Source organism: Pollachius pollachius (assembly GCF_949987615.1).
Source record: "Pollachius pollachius genome assembly, chromosome: 11".
Lineage (NCBI taxonomy): Eukaryota > Metazoa > Chordata > Actinopteri > Gadiformes > Gadidae > Pollachius > Pollachius pollachius.
This window is the reverse complement of record NC_136944.1, coordinates 2,893,420-2,899,504: the sequence shown is the minus strand read 5'-3', so window position 1 is coordinate 2,899,504 and position 6,085 is coordinate 2,893,420.

The window sequence follows — 6,085 nt, the reverse complement described above, 5'->3', positions numbered from 1 at the left end:
TCATGCTATTATAATATCTGATATCATAAAGCCGTAGGACGAGGAGGAGGATCTCACACTACCTTCACAGGAGGGAGTCGTTCCTAGTTTCTCTGCTGGATTAGTGTCGTTGAATCCTGGCAGACAGGTACAGTTGTACGTTCCATTGACGTTGGTGCATATGGTATCCGGACCGCAGATATCAGCAGTTCTCACACACTCATCGATGTCTGCGGACAATCAACAGGCATCATTTACAGAACTACACACTAAATAAGAATCATCATCATCTTTGTCATCATTATTAATAATGTGATATTATAACGTGCTGATCTCATCCTGCAGTGAATAAGTAAACTAAGATAAGGTAAGCTAAGCTAACCAAGCTAAAGTATAACAAGCTTAATCAAGCTTAGCTAAAACACAATAAACTAAACTGAAGAGAGACCAATGGAGCTCACCAACACAGCCAAAGGAACCATTAACAGGAATGTGCTTAGGGGGGATTTCATACCCAGAGACACAAACACAGCCTCCCACAGGGGTACTGGTACATTCAGCAAGGGGGCCGCAGGAGTCTGGACCACACTCAGAATGATCTGAATGGTGACAGTGCACACACACAAACGCTCGCACGCACGCACGCACGCACACACACACACACACACACACACACACACACACACACACACACACACACACACACACACACACACACACACACACACACACATCATAGTCGTTAAAAATCGTAGGAACAATTATTTTGACACTGTACATGGTGAAGGGGAGAATGTAAAAGTAGACAATTCTATTCTCACAGGTAGCGAAGCCAGTACGCACTGGCCCAGCACCAAGTGGTCTGAAGACGTGGAAGCCTCCTGGACAGATCACCCACTCAACGGAAATTTTGCTATTGTGGCATCCATTGTGGTATCTGCCTGCTGATCCCATTGTTGGAGTCAGGGATTCATTGACTGGATAAGTCACCTTCACATTCCATGGGTATGCGAAGCTACCCACATTATGTTCACAAATTTCGCTGGCTCTATCTCCACCAATCCCTGTGAATCTCCACCACTTGTTGACCAACAGTCTGTCATCGCTTGGGTTGCCACGAATGTCAGGTCTTTTAAAGGCGCGGTTGCGCCATGGATCCGTCAGGTTGGTGTAGCCGTTGCAGGATCCTGGATGTATTGATGTGATGGCGTCAACAACATGAATCACATTAATGATAGTCACATTCAAATGAATCAATAAATTAGCCTTACCATTGAGGTATTCAGCATGTGAGAGGATGACAAGCAAACCTGAGTAGAAATAAAACAAATATGGAGCTGGAATGATCAGCTGATGCCTTGTCATTTTTGAGTTGTCTAATAACAATTAGAATTGTCTACTTGTGTTTGGGTGTTTGTGTACATATGTATATTGCCTATACCTGATGCATTCTTGCAGCATGTATATATGAATGGATGCATGTTTGAATTCATCAAAACAAGCATTCAATCTTGACAACGATATACCTCAGGAACAACCGACATTATTAATAACTACAATAACTGCTCAGGTTGAATAACTATTAACAATTGGAAGATAAACTGAACATCAGACAACTAATATGTCTATGGCTGACACCTTAGATAGCTTCATAAATATCAGGCTAACATCTTACAATACAATTATTGTTTTTTATTGAGTGTGGTTGAAAAGTGAATTTAAAAGTCGTAAGAAAGACTTACTGAGATGTAGCAGCAGGGCCCAGTAGAACATCCTGGCTGGTCCTCCTCCTCTGAATGAACCCCAAGCCTTCCTGTTCGATAAATATCTGAGGGACTTAGATTAACCAATAACCAAAATGTGTTTTATAGGAGGGTTTTAGCCAAATGCAAAATAATATGCAAATAAACAAATTGATTCTACGTCAGAAGACGTAGAATCACAGTTCCCAGCAGGTGGCCGGGAAGGAGGAGGCATCTCGCCATAACCACACATTGAGTTTGCATAAGACAATAAGACAAACACTTGTCTACCAGTCCTCATCCTTTAATTCCCCAAATCCTACATCTTCCTCAGCATCTGTAGGCCTACCTAAGTCACCTAATTACACCTTCTCATAAGGTGTATCACAAGGAGAATCACAGTTAGTTGCTTTGAATAAAAGTAACTTCAAGATAGTTAAACTACATGGTTTCACCAAATAACATTAGTTTGGGCTAACAAATGAGGACTAATGGACAAGGCATTAAAGAAAAAAAAAGGAAAAGGGCTGCACTGTAATAACTTTAATGATGTTTGGGGAAATGTTCATATTTTAACTAGTTTCCATCTATTGCTTTTACTTCATTATTATTATTTCATCAATGACAAAGAAATCTGAAACTGCACAGCCTTTATTTTAGTCATTTAAAGGTTAAAGCCACGTTAAAGGTGCATGCGCCACCTACTACACCGGAGAGTGTATCATCAAGACCTTTGAATACTGGTTGTAAAACTGTTATAAAGACCTTTAAACCTGTACTTGTTTATCCCCTGTCTGTTACAAGACATGGGATAGAAAAAAATGAAAAATGAAAATCAATTATAAAAAAAAAAAATCAGGGGGGCTGAGATTAAATTTGGAAAAGGTCAGAAATCACCACCTCTTCAAATTGAAGCTCCGCCGTCACCAGCTCCCCTCCTCCCCCTGGGCATTCTCTGAGAGACTGCGGACGGGTCTGCTGCAGAGCTCCAGGTGTCTGTACTGAAACAGAATGAGCAGAAGGGGTGGGCAGTGGGCAGGACTTTGGAGATGGGTTGTACACTGCTCACCCAATCAGAAGTCAGTAACAATTCTTATCTATCCTATTTACCCATTGGCCGAACAGAAGGAAAATGTTTTGTAAACTTTTGATTTAGTGGACAAGACCAACATTTTGGTGGGCTGAGATCAGCCCTGCCCTATTCCCCCCGGCCCAGAGGCTTATACAGACATGTTGGATTAACCCATATATCAGCTGTATGCATCGCCTTTAAAAGACCAGAATCTTCCATTTTCTAACATTTACCAAAAATATATTTTTTGGAACATTTTATTTTTGGGGAGTCGGTTTAACTTTTTAAAAGACCCTTCCATGCCTACTCAGAACACTAATTGAACACATATGCCCTTATAAATTGCCATTGTCCCTTTTTCTTTGTGGAACTGCCTTGATATTACTCTGACATGTGCACAAGCCTGACCACTTTTTCTGACAAGAAATGCTAAAAAATGATGTATTGCAAGTAATGTACATTTTTTTTCCTAAACACTATTTTGCAACCACTGGAATCAGATAATTGTATCATTAGGTTTCCATATGTAGTCTACTCAGGTTATATTAGAAAATCAGTTTAAAGGATGCACTTTAAACTCTGCAGAGAAAAGCTTTGGAGCCTGCCATTTAGAACTAGCTGTTTGCTATTTGGGATTAAGAGAAGGCCTTGTTTTGTAGTGATTGCATGTTTTCAAGTCCTTCAGGATTTTTGTCAAACTAATGTGATGTAAATATATTCAATGGAAATGAAAGCATGTGTTATTTTTGCACCGGCATAACATTTGTCTTGTAAAAACTTGTCACAACCAAACATCATAAAGCCAGAGGTATTTCAATGTGTGGTTTCTTGCCTCGCTCGAAAGAAGGTTAAATCACGGAAAAAACTATAAAGGGCATTAAACTCTTTCAACCTTGAGACAAACCGATCAATATCCTCAGGATGTCCTCTTCTATTTGAAAAGTCACTCAACACATCATTTCTTCTGGGTCATTTCTGACGGAAAATGTCCAGGTGACTGAAAATAAACTCACATGAAAAGTAATTTGTAATGACACCCTTTAGTATCTCGTTTGTTAGCAAAGAGACTTATTCACCTTACATTATAATACTTTAGAAAACACCAGTAGCGAACCGTGACTCTTAAACCGTGGCTCTCTGACTCCTCTTTCCCGTTGCAAAAAAAGCAAACCACCGGCTTTGCTTACTGTGTCTTCTCTCCCTATAGTACAGCAAAAGTTATCTGTAACAATTCCAGCTCTGAACCAACATGAATACGCTCTTCCAGCCGGGGCTATGCCACGAGCAAACAGCACAGAGAGAGGGAGAGTAAACACCAAGACTAAAAACACCTATCTCTTTGGCAAAATTCAAGTTCTCCTGACAAATAATCACATCATCACACGCACTTCAGTAGAATATGAGAATGAACCAGGGTGCAAAACTAACAAATCAAACAATCCCAACAGTAAAGCTTTTGCTCCTTGGTTGACCACGTCATCCACGAGTATTGCATCTATTGGTGGAGTTCAAATGCCTTTCAAAGGCTTTGGTTTTCTTCACCAATTTTAGCTTTGGTGTGGGTCTTCCTATTAATAACTAAAAAAAAGTTAACCTAGAAATAGGTGTAGATAATAAATCAGAAACAATGACCTCCTCACTCGCGGTTATGTTACCCTGCAATTGTGAAGTAAACCAAATCACACCCCATAAGCTAGCTAGCTAGTTTATTGGATTCATGTCCCTCACAGCGGGCAGAACTTTTCATACAGTCAGCGAAGAAACAAAGCCAACCTTTTAAGAGGGAAGATAAAGAGGTCAATTTTGCTGTCATTTGAAATTGCAACCAAAAAGTAAACAGAATTCTGATAGCTGACTTCTGAGAAAGAGGCTTCTTTCATTTAACCCTTCACATTAAGACCCAAATTGAATCGGCCGCTTTGAAGGGTTGATCTCCTCAGAAACTTTTTTGTTCAGATGTTGATTGTCAAATAATGAATCTAGAACGTCTAAGGCCCTCTGAGGGCCTTGACGATTCCTCTCTGCAGTTCACCATAATGGTGACACAATATCATGTTTGGCTCCCTCTGCAGTGTAACCAAAGATATTGTTCCTTATTTTACACTATTTTTCGCATGACAAAACATTCCCTGAATGAGAACCAAAGCTTACTTGAATTGTTAGGAACAGGTGTTAGGACGAGATGTTAGGAACAGGTCTAGACCGCTGGTCCAATGAAGAAGACAGTCTGCACCGCTAAACTGAGACGCTAGCTGAGAGACTTCACCTTCAAACCACTCAGAAGGTCAGAGAACCATTTCAGAGACATGTAGGCCTAATGAATAAGAGGGTTAGCAGTATCCCATACCCATATTTAATGTGTTATTTTCTCCAAAATGAAATGGTTTGTGAAAAGCTACTACACTGGTCATACATAGAGAGCACACAGATGCACAACACTGATTGCCATTGTAGTTACAACAATTAAATTGAGTTGTGCATGTAGTGAGTATTCCTCTAAATTTTTAAGGCCATGTTACTTTTTTGGCTTAGGGCCTCCCTGTGTTTATTAGGTGAGTGCTGCATGCAGCACTCAACTATTGTTCTTCTTCAGTTTTATTCTTTCCTTATTATTCTCTACAAACTTTGGGACCCTACTCTTTCCACAATTTATAATGTTCCGATTAGTGGAATCGCACACTTCTATTCAGATTGTTTAAATATTTAAAACTTTTTAAGATGTCCTTCTTTTAAAATATATATTTTTTATAATGGAGGTCAATGGGAGAACATTTGTCTGTTGGGACCCCCGTTTATATGGCTAACCCTAACAACAATGATTAAACAATCTTTTTCACGTCATGCTATCGACACAAACAATATGCAACCTGGTCTCACAGGAATCCGTGAAATGACGACGGACGCTTAACTCAAAATCCATGGAATCCCCACGGAAACACGCCAATTTACGTGATTATGGCCACAGACTTTGCTCCAATGCAAGTTAGTGACACTCATATTCCGTGGCACATACACAGATCCCTGTTTCAACGACCGAGTCGACCACGGGCGCTTAACTCAAAATCCGTGGTGACCTCACGGAATCACTTAAATTGTCTGTGATATGCCAACGGAGTTTGCTCTATTGCAAGTTAATGACAATCATATTCAGTTGCACACACACAGATCCGTAAGTCAACCTGGTCTCACAGTAATCCATGATATATCCACCATATATATATAAATATATATATATATATATATATATATATATATATATATATATATATATATATATATATATGAATGAAAT